Raw genomic sequence first — 13,520 nt, 5'->3', positions numbered from 1 at the left:
TAAATTTCTCGACGAACCTGGAATTTTATTCTAACTCCCCAAAAAATTAAGTAAATTTTCCGGAAGCAAAAATAATAATGTCTAGTTTGTTTTTGTAGGTAAATTCCCATATAAAAATTGATGACACTCAAGACATTTTTCATGAAAACTCGCATGTAATTTGTACATTTTTATATGCTAATTTATTTTATTTAATCATAAATTTTATTCCACACAACTTCAGTGTCCTAAAGTGTTCATGCTATATTTTTTCTAGATACCATTCCATATAAATATAAAATAAGAATTATAACAGAGGAAAACAATAAAATTTATTACATCAGTATATAATAATGTATAGTTTGTACATGAAAAAATTAAAAATCTCAAATGCGAATCCCAATTAATATAATCAACTCTCTTAAACCTGGTCAAAGTCAGTTTCATTCACATTATCAGAGTCACCATTAGTTTAATTATCAGAAAGTTAATTATCTTTATGGATAAAATTAGTGCATTCACGTGTTTCATTAGTTCTTTTAAACCTCCTATTTGTGTTATCAATTTCTTTCTTACGTCACCCAATCTTTTTATTCTATCTTTATTTGGGTGTTGTTTTTTTTGTTATTGAGTATATGTTCAAAATTTGAAAGCACAACCTTGATCTAACAATCCCATCAACTTTTTTTACTGTTGCCGTTGTTGATTGCTCATATACTTTTTAAAAAATCAATCTAAGGATTCCATGATTTACAACCCTTCCTTTTTTCTTTTGACAAACTTATTGCATACAAATAGAATATAAAGATCTTAATCGATTTAAGATATATAATATAGTTACCATATCAGTCTAAGAACATTCTACATTATAAAGTAATGGAACCAAAACACAATTTAGCATTTTCTTCACCCTTCTTTGACTTTCCTTTTAGGATTTGTGTCAAGCTTTTATGTGGAATTTATTCAATATCGGTCATATATAAAGTGTTCCACATTTAATAAACAAACAAGTGTAAAATCACTTTATATAATACCAAAACACTGATAAGATGTTAAAACTAACTTTGTGGCTTCTCCAACATAAGTTCATCATCACCATTCATGTTTGAAGACCAAATATCTTATATAGGATAAATTACTTTTGCTTTTTGTGCAAACATGGAATTCTCGAATTAGAAATCATGTTCCACACACTTCGAGAATTTAAAATTATTTAAAGCACAACTAAGAAAATTGGTCCTTGTTTGCCACCTTCTGCAATAGAAACTTGACTCAATAGTGCAACAAAAATCTCCTCAATCTCCCACCTAAAAGAGAGCAAAATAAAAAAATTGATACATAAAAAGAGAAAATATCTTCTGATTGGAAACTTTCCTTATACAATAGTTATTACTCCTTTGACTTAGCATCCTAAAAAAGTAAAAAATAAAAAGTATCGAACCAAGATATATTAGCAGTTACCATAATATAACAATGGTACTCCATAGTTTGTATTTTTAATGTAAGTAGTATAATTATTTAAAAAATTAACAAAGCTAATATAAATCTTAGAAAATTAACAATAATTGTATAAATGCTAATGGCAATAATATTTTATCTTAGTTTTTATTCATGAACTTTAAAGATAAAAAGGTTGAGAAAGTGATCACCACCGTTAACATAGAGTTAATATGCATGTTTAACTTGGGAGATATAAATAGGGGTGTACAAACCGAACCGGAAAACTGCACCTAACCGAAAAGTCAAACCAAACCGACTAAAAACCCCGATTAGGTTTGGTTTGATTTGATTTGGTATTGAGTAAAAAAATCTGAATCAAACCGACATATAAATATATAATTTTTATATATACTTTTAAGATTTTATATAGAGTTTTCTTTAAAAAATATCTAGAAATATTTGGGATTATCTTGCGGGATATAATATTTAATAGTATATGAAGTGCTCCATATTTATTAACCTTAAATAATAGATTGTGTGATCACTTTCTCATCAAGTGTTACTGAAATGCGTCAATCTCTTTGTTCTTTCATATTCGTATCATATGTTAAAGATCTACTAAATTGTTATATCTTTTTCGAATGTAAATTGATTATTATTATTATTATTATTATTTAGGTATCATATTGATTTTTATGTTTAATTACTAAATTCGATTAACCTTGAAAGTGTATATCAACGAAACATTATTATCAGGCGACTAAAAAAATAACTAATATATGTTACTAAGAAAATTCTCTCATAAAATATTTTAATCGATAGTTTTTGTCAATTTTTTATATTTTTATTAAACATATATTTACTTATCAAAAATTTAACAAAGTAAGATTGAAATAATATTTAAGTAACAAAAAGCCCGAAAAACCCGAAAAATTCGACAAAACCGAACTAATTCAAACCGATATAGTTGGTTTGGTTTGGTTTTGATAAAAACCGAACCAACCCGGTCCATGTACACCCCTGGATATACGAACGGATTGCAGGGCCAATTTTGTACATCAAAGATTATATATACTTTTATGCACTTATACTTGTGGCATTTGTGTTAGAAGAAGAAGTTAGTTACGATTTTGAATGAACACAACTTTTCCGAAAAGGCACATCACATAGTTTTCTTCTCTTCCAACCTATTTAATAAATAATAATTACTAGATAATATTTATAAAATTAAAAGTAGGGTATTTAAGTTATTTAAAAAGATATTTTGATAATTTAAATTTTTGGTTCTGGGGTTCTCATTTTTAATAATATCTAATATAATAATGCATATATGATTTTTAGTTACTAAAGCCAACGGTTGAATAAACTTAAAAAAAAAATTAGTTGCTTATTAAAAAGACTTACTCCTGACATCTTAAAAATGATACTTCAAATCAAATTAGTTTTCTTCTTGTTAACAAATACTATTGTTAACAAACATATAATTAAATATATTTATATTTAAGGATTTTTATAAGTAGGGTATTTATGGCAAAAAACATACCTGTTTAGCTCTCAAGACGAAAAGGAAGAATATTGGAGAAAAGTAAGGTTAAAGGAGGAAAAAAAGTATAAAATGGACTGCATTAAAAGGTATCTAAAGATAATCATGTACATAAAGTGTAACAGTGATAAGTTATAATTAAAAAGTATATTATTTTTTTATGTACGTTGTCAATAAATAGTACAAAAATCTTAGTTAAAATTGGATCGGAAGGAAAGATAAGATTCCAAATATAAGTTTTCTCATTAAAATTTTTGAAAAGAAAAATGAACCAAAATTTCATCAATTAATGTAATTACCGAGTTTGATGACAATTGACGAAGACCCAATATCAAATAAGGTCCAGGACTTGAGGGGTGTCACATGGAAAGAGAATCAGAGTCGAGGGATGTGGGTAGGAAAAGGCCGAGTCTTGTGCTATATGACATGCATACCTAAGCCAACCGTAGCAACGGTTGAAAACTATAGAAAATAGGAACGGTTAGTCACATTAGCAATATACAATCTGAAGGGTAATACCTCAAATAAATTTGTTATTTTTAATTATTTATTTAAATAAGTAAAGAATTTAGATTAATAAGAGGGATAATTTGGTAATTTAACTTTTTAGTTGTGGGCTTCCCATTTTAATATAATATAGATATAAATATATCTTTAAAACAATTATAATTTACTTGGCACCCTTATAAGTAGATGTTTGCTGGACACTAGTTGAGTGATCTGTTTAAAAATGCATTTTGCTGTGGAACTAAGTTGGGATCTCTACTGCAACGACTAATTTAATTTTTTACATTTTACATCCATTTTTCATTTTTCTTTTAAAAATGTCCTACCCCTCAAAATCTCCGAGCCCAGTTTTTTTTCCACAATTAAAAACAGAAACTATTGCCCAGTTGCCCTAGTCCCTAATTCACTGGCTTCTAAACTCTCAAGAATTAATATGGGAAATTTTTTGGTCTTGCTAAAAGTAAAACAAACGAAAAATGATACTTTCATATAGTCATTGTTGGTTCTCTTTGAAGCTCATCGCCAAAACATTTAATTTAGAGTTGGTTCCTTTTATTTCAATCTCACTCCTTTAATTTTTCATTACAAATGATTGACACGAACATGAGCGGATCTAGCCCTTCGTCAATGGGTTCATCTAAATCCATTATTTTTAATGGAGAACATAGAATAACTCCATTTAAGACTCACTAAAATTTTAATAAATATTAAATTTGAACCCATAATCTTAAAAACACAATAAGTTTAGTGCTAACAACTTTGCAGCTAGTATTGGCACTTAGTGGTGCCCCTATCCTCTTAAAATCTTGAGTAGTGTTTGACTCAAAAGATATTGAACCTTTTTGAATAAATCAATCAAAGAAAACAAAGGGGTAAATCTTAGCTAAGCATAGAAACTCTAGAACAAAAGGTGTAAAATATGAACACAATGGGTAGTAATTCTTGATCTTAAGAAAGTCAGTGATCGAGCGTTGAAAATGCTAATCTTCAATATGTAAAAGTACTACAATCAGTGTTCTCAACCTTTACAAGGTTTATATCTCACTATATAGAAGGAACAACCTCCTTCTCAACCCTAAACGACATATCATAGGGAATATTCCTAGTGCCCCATGTTGGGCATACACTACTATAAAAATCATACGTCCTCTGTTTGCTATATATCGTCCTCCACAGGACGTCGAGCTATGAAGATCTCGTCTTATGTCGTGTTGGCCAATAGCCGTGGTCGTCCAAATTTGGACCCATACAGTTAGTCCCTCCGCTTATCGGGGTTGAAACTTGGTGCGTCCTTGATAAGCGGATACCACCCACTCCTGTGGAGAAATTTTGTTTCACGAAGCGTTATGGCTTGGCCAGCAATGAGAGGTTAGCATGCTCAACAAGACCTTGGGTAGTGTATCTTATGGGGAAATGACATCATTTCCACATGCGTCACCATTATGCGTGTTTTCGAGACAGGGGCTAACGGCTTGTCGCTTTGATTTTGGTGCCATCCTGCAGCCTTCCACTTCAATTCTGGCGCCACCCAATCCTATAAATAGGTGGAGGGTTTGTTTTTTCAAAAACTTTTGGCCATTTCGTCTCTGGTTATTCTTTCTCATCTCCTCCGTGTTTGCTCCAACAATTTCTCTGCTTCATCTTCTCCCATTATTCGTTCTTAGCTTTATCGGTTGTTTTAACACATTATTCGATGAAGAGATGCCTAGAACACATTGATCTTGTGAGGGGGTTTCTGACGCCACTTCATTGTCCGTGGCACTTCCCTCTGGCGATGAGGGCATGACGGTTGAGGAGGGGGACAACTTTCCCACCGTGGAGGAGTTGCTGCCGATACACCCTATGTCTCGATGCGAATTTCTTAAGGATCCTCCTCCCACCCCCATCCCTGTTTTCTCTGAAACTGAGCAAGTTCATATTGATGCCCTCTATGCAAAATATAACATTCCCGCTCATATCGATATGGTTCCAGTGGGAAGGGACTTCGTGAAAGTTTATAGACCTGGGTACTGTGGTTTTTATGAGTACCCCTTCGTGATTGGTCATTCCTTCCCCCTTTTTCCGTTAGCGGAAGAATTCTATCGATTCTATCAGGTTTTCCCGGCACAACTTTCCCCGTACACGCTTAAAATACTCCTGATGTTGACAAAATACGTGGATTTGGCGGGGTGCGAGGTTACCGTTCACCATCTTCTGCACTTGTTTTCACCCAGCTTTTATAGGGGTACTATGGTGCATTTGAGGCACCATGAGACAAAAGTTCTAGTGGTTAGGACTAACGACCGAGCGAGTCGTAAATTTTGGCACAAGTACTTCTTTGTCAGAACTGCACACATCGTGTCTTACCCCGCTAGGTTCCCGGAGCGATGGAACGAGAACCGTAAGTACTGCCACTTCTTTTACTCTTCTTTTCTTTTTCATTCACCTTAGTGTTTGTTTGCTTTTCGTTCATAGCTATGGGGTGTCCACCTCGCCCTATTGCAGGTATAAGGGATGGGGTAGCCTGTCTGCTGTCCCATGGATAGAAGACTCGAGACTGGCCCGCTTTCATAAAGCACTTTGGGCCGACAGTTTCATCTGGTAAGTGTCTTCCCTTGCACCACTCCTTGGTTGTATATCGTTGCGCATTGATACGACTTTTTACGATGACAGGTCGAGGAGTTTCTAGGCAGAGGGCTCCAGTCCCTACATTTCGATAGGTTGTCGCTGCTGCAGGAATGCAGTTTACTTTGAGTGAGTCCGTTCGAGAGGGTCGTACTCAACTGATATAGATGGGAGATTCTTCTCGCGATATGGTCATGAGGGAAGACGCCTCTTCCGTACCGACCCATCACCTTGTGGATGAATACTCTAATGGGGACGAGTCGTTACTGAGGAAAAGGAGGAGAGTGGAGCTTGGGAAGGATGTGGTCGTGGACACTGATAAAAGAGGGACGGGTGCGTCGCAGACGGCGCCTGTGCCCACATTTATAGCCGATGCTATCTTGGCAAGGAGGTCTCCCCAAATGGAAGGAGTTTAACCAGGAGGTGGTTCCGTACGCTCCGCTGAGGGTGGCGCATCGTCTAACATCGGATGGGGCCTACGTGTCAGGGGCAAAGACTCGGGTTCGGATGGCGACCCCGGGGATGCTCGTGACTTTTGGAATGCCATACTTATGCGCATCCTCTATTTGCTATCTGTCGTCCTCCACAGGATGTTGAGCTATGAAGATCTCGTCTTTTGTCGTGTTGGCCAATAGCCATGTTCGTCCAAATTTGGACCCATATAGTTAGTCCCTCTGCTTATCGGGGTTGAAACTCAGTGCGTCCTTGATAAGCGGATACCACCCACTCCTGTGGAGAAATTTTGTTTCACGAAGCATTATGGCTTGGCCAGCAATGAGAGGCTAGCATGCTCAACAAGACCCTGGGTCGTCATTTCCACATGCATCACTATTATGCGTGTTTTCGAGACAGGGGCTAATGGCTTGTCGCTTCGATTTTGGTGCCATCCTGCAGCCTTCCACTTCGATTCTAGCGCCACCCAATCCTATAAATTGGTGGAGAGTTTATTTTTTCAAAAACTTTTGGCCATTTCGTCTCTGGTTATTCTTTCTCATCTCCCCCGTGTTTGCTCCAACAATTTCTCTGCTTCATCTTCTCCCATTCTTCGTTCTTAGCTTTATCGGTTGTTTTAACACATTATTCGCCGAAGAGATGCCTAGAACACATTGATCTTGTGAGGGGGTTTCTGACGCCACTCCATTGTCCGTGGAACTTCCCTCTAGCAATGAGGGCATGACGGTTGGGGAGGGGGACAACTTTCCCACCGTGGAGGAGTTGCTGCCGATACACCCTATGTCTCGATGCGAATTTCTTAAGGATCCTCCTCTCACCCCCATCCCTGTTTTCTCTGAAACTGAGCAAGTTCATATTGATGCCCTCCATGCAAAATATAACATTCCCGCTCATATCGATATGGTTCCAGTGGGAAGGGACTTCGTGAAAGTTTATAGACCTGGGTACTGTGGTTTTTATGAGTACCCCTTCGTGATTGGTCATTCCTTCCCCCTTTTTCCGTCAGCGGAAGAATTCTATCGATTCTATCAGGTTTGCCCAGCACAACTTTCCCCGTACACGCTTAAAATACTCCTGATGTTGACAAAATACGTGGATTTGGCGGGGTGCGAGGTTACCGTTCACCATCTTCTGCACTTGTTTTCACCCAACTTTTATAGGGGTACTATGGTGCATTTGAGGCACCATGAGACAAAAGTTCTGGTGGTTGGGACCAACTACCGAGCGAGTCGTAAATTTTGGCACAAGTACTTCTTTGTCAGAACCGCACAAATCGTGTCTGACCCCGCTAGGTTCCCGGAGCGATGGAACGAGAACTGTAAGTACTGCCACTTCTTCGTTCTTAGCTTTATCGGTTGTTTTAACACATTTTTCGTCGAAGAGATGCCTAGAATACATCGATCTTGTAAGGGAGTTTCTGACGCCACTCCGTTATCCGTGGCACTTCCCTCTGGCGATGAGGGCATGATGGTGGAGGAGGGGGACAACTTTCCCACCGTGGAGGAGTTGCTGCCGAGACACCTTATGTCTCGAAGCAACTTTCTTAAGGATCCTCCTCCCACCCCCATCCTTGTTTTCTCTGAAACTGAGCAAGTTCATATTGATGCTCTCCGTGCAAAATATAACATTCCCGCTCATGTCGATATGGTTCCAGTGGGAAGAGACTTCGTGAAAGTTCATAGACCTGGGTACTGTGGTTTTTATGAGTACCCCTTCGTGATTGGTCATTCCTTCCCCCTTCTTTCGTTAGCAGAAGAATTCTATCGATTCTATCAGGTTTGCCCGGCACAACTTTCCCTGTACACGCTTAAAATACTCCTTCTGTTGACAAAATACATGGATTTGGCGGGGTGCAAGGTTACCATTCACCATCTTCTGCACTTGTTTTCACCTAGCTTTCATAGGGGTACTATGGTGCATTTGAGGCACCATGAGACAAAAGGTCTGGTGGTTGGGACCAACGACCGAGCGAGTCATAAATTTTGGCACAAGTACTTCTTCGTCAGAACCGCACACATCGTGTCTGACCCTGCTAGGTTCCCGGAGCGATGGAACGAGAATCGTAAGTACCGCCACTTGTTTTACTCTTTCTTTTCTTCTTTATTCACCTTAGTGTTTGTTTGCTTCTCGTTCACAGCTATGGGGTGTCCACCTTACCCTATTGCAGGTATAAGGTACTAGTTAGCCTGTCTGCTACCCCATGCATAGAAGACTCGAGACTGGCCCGCTTTCATGAAGCGCTTTGGGCCGAGAGTTTCATCTGGTAAGTGTTTTCCCTTGCACCACTCCTTGGTTGTATATTGTTGCCCATTGATATGACTTTTTACGATGACAGGTCGAGGAGCTTCTAGGTGGAGGGCTCCAGTCCCTGCATTTCGACAGGCTGTCGCTGCTGCAGGAATGTAGTTTACTTTGAGTGAGTCCATTCGAGAGGGTCATGCTCAACTGATATGAATGGGAGATTCTTCTCGCGATATGGTCATGAGGGAAGACGTATCTTCTGTACTGACCCATCACCTTGTGGATGAATACTCTAATGGGGATGAGTCGTTACTGAGGAAAAGGAGGAGAGTGGAACTTAGGAAGGATGTGGCCATGGATACTGATAAAAGAAGGACGGGTGCGTCGCAGACGGCGCCTGTGCCCACATTTATGGCCGATGCTATTTTGGCAAGGAGGTCTCCCCAAATGGAAGGGGTTTACCCAGGAGGTGGTTCCGTGCACTCCGCTGAGGGTGGTGCATCATATAACGTCGGATGGGGCCTACGTGTTTGGGGAGAAGACTCGGGTTCGGATGTCGACCCCGGGGTTGCTCGTGACTTTTGGAATGCCATACTTATGTGGAGGTCAGATTTGAGGGTTCTAATCGGCACATAGTTGTCCCTAGGGACTACAACTTGTTGTCGAACTGTGATCAGGTGGCATATGCTTTAGCCCCTTTGTGTGCTTTCCCCGAGAGCGAGGCTCTTGGAGCAATGAGCGACATGGATTTGTCTCGGAACGTCACCGGCATGGCCTTGCGGTTATATACCCTTCTCTTCCTTTTCGTCATTGGGTTTGCGTTGTTATTTTCGGCCTGTCTTTTGTTTTAACATTTTCTTGTTGTACCACACCCTTATCATGGAGATCGAACACGAGTGCCGAGAAATAAAGAGAACGGCAAACTACGGGAAGATATCTTCTAAATATCAAGAATATCGCACCAAGCATCATGCGATGGCCGATATCTACACCCAGGACCCCGACTTCCAACTGTTTTGTGAGGGGCTTAAAAATAGGGAGGATTAGTTGGCGTGCAAGGTAGAGGAGTTGAGGGAGCGAGATGAGGACCTTATTAAGGCTGTTGCCGGTAACAGTGAACTCGAGGCGTCCCTTAAGGTGAAGTAAGATGAGATCGAATTAAGCAGAGGGGTGATGGCGGAGAATGCCAACCTTCAAGAAAAGATAGCCAGTTCGACTGCCGACCTAGGTGTGAGGACGGCGGAGATTAATGAGCTCAAAGGTGAGTTGAGTGTGAGTGACGATAGACTGGTGACTGTTATTTCTGAAGCGGCAATTTTGGAAAATGCCCTCGGTGTCTGTAGGTCGGAGCGGACCAAGGAGGAGGAGGAGGCATCCGCTCTTAAGGTAGTGGGGCTTGAGGGGCATATTAAGGAGTTGGAGGTAGAGCTATCTGTGCTGATCGGACTAGTGGTATCACTGAGAACGGAGAACGTGAGTCGACGCTCGCAACCTTCTACGTCTCATGCTTCGGCTGATCCTATCGTGCCTCATTGTTTATACGAGTTGTGGGTTCATGTTGAGGCCTACTTTGATGTGTACAAGGCTCTTCATACTGGCGGGAGGGCATCTGAACTAGAACTTCAGGGTGTGACTGCTGAAGCTCATGTAGCTCGTAAGGCATGCAGATACGACCCTCTTACGCCTGACGGGGATGATATCAACTCTGATGATGCGAACCGTCTTGCCTCTGAATCTTGGTATGAAGATATGTATGCTACCGGGGATGATGTGTAATATTTTGGTTTGCACTTACTTTTGCTTCAAGATATTTGTAAGGGCGTGTTTGAGCCCATTGTAAATATAGGTGCTAGTAATATTTTGTTGTAATGAAGAAATTGTCTTGTCGATTCGGTGGTAATCTTTGTAATATTTGTGATATCCCGGGTATTTGTCGAACTATTAAGTCAATTTTTCTTCGGGTGAGGTCGGACCCCCCCTTTATTTTTGATGATGGCCTTAGCCTTTGGGATGTTTATTTTCGAGCTAGTGTTGAGATAGTATTCCGTTGTGGTTCGAGTGAAATAGAACTCATATCTCTATCGATGTCCTTGGCAATTGGGATGTTACTTTCGAGCTGGTGTCGAAGTAGTATCCTAGTATGAGTGAAGTCGAACTCGTATTTCTGTCGATGGCCTTGGTCATTGGGATGTTACTTTCAAGCTGGCGTTGATGTAGTATCTCGTCGTGGTTCGAGTGAAGTCGAACTTGTATTTTTGTCGATGGCCTTGGCCATTAGGATGTTACTTTTGAGCTGGCATCGAAGTAGTATCCCGTCGTAGTTCGACTGAAGTCGAACTCATATTTTTGTTGATGGCCTTGGCCATTGGGATGTTACTTTCGAGCTGGCATCAAAGTAGTACCCCGTCGTAGTTCGAGTGAAGTTGAACTCATATTTTTGTCAATGGCCTTGGCCATTGGGATGTTACTTTTGAGCTGGCATCGAAGTAGTATCCCGTCATAGTTTTAGTGAAGTCGAACTCGTATTTCTATCGATGACCTTGGCCGTTGGGATGTTACTTTCGAGCTGGCATCGCAGTAGTATGCCGTCGTGGTTTGAGTAAAGTCGAATTTGTATTTTTGTCGATGGCCTTGGATATTGGGATGTTACTTTCCAGCTAGCGTCGAAGTAGTATCCCATCGTAGTTCGAGTGAAGTCGAACTCGTATTTTCATCGATGGCTTTAGCCATTTGGATGTTACTTTTGAGCTAGCATTGAGGTAGTATCCCGTCGTAGTTCGAGTGAAGTTGAATTCATATTTCTATTGATGGCCTTGTCCATTATGATGTTACTTTCGAGCTGGCGTCGAAGTAGTATCCCGCCGTGGTTCGAGTGAAGTCAAACTCATATTTTTGTCGATGTACTTGTCCATTGGGATGTTACTTTAGAGATGGCGTCGAAGTAGTATCCCATCGTAGTTCGAGTGAAGTCGAACTCATATTTCTGTCGATGGCCTTGGCCGTTGGGATGTTACTTTCGAGCTTTCGTCGAAGTAGTATCCCGTCATGAGCATGGCACTTTATTTCATTTGTTGGAGTATCGTGGATGCTAGTTTCATTCATACATTGGAGATTCGATTACATTCCTACAGAAAATACATGTTGACTTTTACATATAATGGAGATTTGGCTATCTATATCCAGCCCCTTCATTACTCGACCTGGAAATCACTTTGACGGGCGGGGTAATGAACAACACTTCGGACCTTGAGATGTCTCCCTTGTCGCCTCATTAAAAACCTCACCGAGAAAACTCGATTGGGACAAAACCCGGATGAGGGAAAAAGAGTACAACTTAGTAGGCGCCTCTTTTGAGAAGTGGAAGTATTTGAGATGGGCGGCATTCCAAATGTTTTGGAGTAGCTTTCCTTCCATTGTCTCTAACTGGAATGCTCCTTTGTTTGATGACCCCATGATTTTGTATGGCCCGTCCCAGTTTGTTCCCAGTTTTCCCTCATTAGAGTCTTTCGCTGCTTGTGTTTTAGCTTTGAGAATGTAGTCTCCGACCTTGAGTGGTCGTACTTTGGCTTTCTTGTTATAGCACCTTTATGCTTGTTGCTTTTGGGCTACCATTCTTATGTGAGACATATCTCTTCGTTCTTCAACTTCGTCCAGGTCTTGTATCCTACTTTCATCGTTACTTGGTCAGCTCTCATTGGAGTATCTCAGGCTAGGTTCTCCGACTTCGACGGGTATAACCATGTCTGTCCCGTAGACTAATGAATATGGCATCTAGCCTGTGCTAGTTTTTGGCGTGGTGCGGTATGCCCATAATACTTCTGACAGCATTTCAGGCCATAGCCCCTTGGCGTCCTCGAGCTTCTTTTTCAATATGTTCAATATTATTTTATTGGAGGATTCGACTTAGCCGTTGCCGGGGGGATGCTATGGTGTGGAGAGTATTCGCTTGATGTGCCATTTTTCAAAAAACTCGGTTGTTTTCTTTCCGACGAACTTAGGTCCGTTGTCACAGCTGATTTCTTTGGGGATGCCGAAGCGGCATATTATATTTTTCCATATGAACGCGATAACTTCTTGCTCAGGTATTTGAGTGTATTCACCTGCTTCCACCCATTTAGAAAAATAATCAGTTAAAACTAAAAGGATACGTACCTTACCTTGCCCTACTGGGAGGGGTCCGGCAATATCCATTCCCCACTTTATGAATGGCCATGACGAAGTGACGGAATGCGAGAGTTCTCCTGCTTGATGTATCATAAGGGCGTATTTTTGGCACTTTTCACATTTCCTGACGTAATATGTGGCTTCATTTTTTATGGTAGGCCAGTAGTATCCTGCGCGGATGAGGCATTTGGCGAGGGCACAGTTTCCTATATGGGCATCGCAGTGCCCCTTATATACTTCTTCTAGTACCCGCCTTGTTTGATTTGGCCTGAGGCATTTGGCCAAGAGGCCGCCGAACGTCCTTTTGTAAAGATCATAGTTTATGAAGTTGTATTTGGCCGCCTGTATTTGGAGCTTTTTGGCTTCTTTCTTATCTTGTGGGAGCGTTCCTTCCTGCAAATATGTTACAATACGGTTGCGCCAGTCCCAAGTTAGGTTTATAGAATGTACCTCGGCCTGTTCTATCGAGGAATGGAGAAGGGTGACCATGTTTTCCTTGTTGATATTTTTGGTGGCTGCCGCTAGCTTGGTGAGACCATCCGCTTCAATATTCTGCGCCCTGGTATCTGGTCGAGGTGGCATTTGTCGA

The sequence above is a fragment of the Nicotiana sylvestris genome, chromosome 2 (genome assembly GCF_000393655.2).
Source record: "Nicotiana sylvestris chromosome 2, ASM39365v2, whole genome shotgun sequence".
NCBI lineage: Eukaryota > Viridiplantae > Streptophyta > Magnoliopsida > Solanales > Solanaceae > Nicotiana > Nicotiana sylvestris.
The sequence above is the reverse complement of the archived record's forward strand: the minus strand, read 5'-3'. Positions refer to the sequence as shown.